This window comes from Mastomys coucha, unplaced genomic scaffold (assembly GCF_008632895.1).
Source record: "Mastomys coucha isolate ucsf_1 unplaced genomic scaffold, UCSF_Mcou_1 pScaffold21, whole genome shotgun sequence".
Taxonomy (NCBI): Eukaryota; Metazoa; Chordata; class Mammalia; order Rodentia; family Muridae; genus Mastomys; species Mastomys coucha.
Window position 1 is genome coordinate 55,954,011 of NW_022196904.1, and position 1,398 is coordinate 55,955,408.

General features: G+C 49.6%; 1 long non-coding RNA gene across 1 annotated transcript; it reads right to left on the reverse strand.

Annotated features, from left to right (window-relative positions):
* Positions 1 to 237: 237 nt before the first annotated feature.
* On the reverse strand, positions 238 to 636 carry LOC116100560. The gene is made up of 2 exons (XR_004122632.1): positions 593 to 636; positions 238 to 489 (listed from the first exon to the last, which is right to left on the reverse strand). It is a non-coding gene; the product is annotated as an uncharacterized LOC116100560 (long non-coding RNA).
* Positions 637 to 1,398: the final 762 nt, after the last annotated feature.

The following is a 1,398-nucleotide window of genomic DNA, read 5'->3' on the forward strand; positions in this document are numbered from 1 at the left end:
CACTCTTCCTCTGCCACTCTTGTTCAAACTAGAGGTTGGGTTCCTCCAAGGAGAAGGGGTGCCAGGCACTGGGACACTCCACGCTACTCGGTTCTGAGCTTAGGCTCCCTGAAGACTCCATTCTATCTACAAACCATCACTAAGCACCCATGGACCCAAGCAACCAAATACTCAGGAGCAAGAGGGACCCGGTGTCCCCAGCCACCTGAGTACAGATCGATTGCACAGGACACGGAATCTGGTTTTCTCAAGCCATTTTTTTCCCCTGAGGGGACAGCGGTAAAAACTGTCTTAGGACTAATCTCATTCCTCTCCCGGTTTTGGATGCTTTCAGCAGCCGTGAGATTTTACAGTTCTTCCTGTTGGCAGAGCTCAGTGGCACGAGATCAATTCCTTTGGCTCTAAACAGGCACATACTTGATGTCTGAGTTGTTGGAAGCTAGTAATATGAGTAAGACGAAGTACAGGTCACTTCAGATGCTGCCACCGCTAAAGTGAAATGAGAGGCCCGAGGGCTTATGGGTAAGCACGTGGTCCTGGGCAGAGCTGTTACGTGTGGCTACCCGCTGCTACCGCAGGTTAATGGTCTGACCTTGGTGGCTATCCTGCCTGGGGCTGAGCTCCACCGCAGCAGCTGCAGTGGTGTGGATGTGGTTTGTCTCCACCCAAGCTCTTGTGGAAAATTGGTTGTGACATAACAGTGCCGGAAGGTGTGGCCTTGAAGAGGTGGTTGGGTTGCTGAGAGGAATTAATGTCTCTTGTGAGGCTGGTTCTTGTAGAAACTTGATTCACTCCCTGAGAGTGGATTTTAATGTGTGCACTTCCTTGGTGCGGTGGTTTCAATGAGATGGCCCCCATAGACTTGTATGTTTGAATGCTTGATATCCAGTTAGTGGAATTATTTGGGAAGGATTAGAAGGTGCATCCTTATTGGAGATGGTGTGACTTTGTTGGGGGAGGTGTGTCACTGGGGTGGATGTTGGGGCTACATAAAGACCACACCAGGCCCAGTCTCTCCCTCTCCCTGCTGCCTGTGGACCAGGATGCAAAGCTCTCAGCTACTGCTCCAGTGCCATTCCCATCTGCCTCTGCTTTGGCCCTCTAAACTGTAAGCAAGTTTCCAATTACATGCTTTTTCCTATAAGTGACCATGGTCATAGCATTTGAGCTAAGTCCCCACACAAACAGCCATCTACCTGTCAGAGATCTTCAGCATCACATTCTATGACTAGAGTACATATGTCCACCTCTGATGTGCTTTTGTGTCCCCTTTTGTGAAGGGTCAGCTGGCCTCTGGGCCGGCAGGTAGACAACCTAGTCTGATCTTTCTGGTCCTTGATGTTTTTAGATCCCAAGAGACAAACTTTATCTCATGGTTCAGTGTGATGTCTACGATGA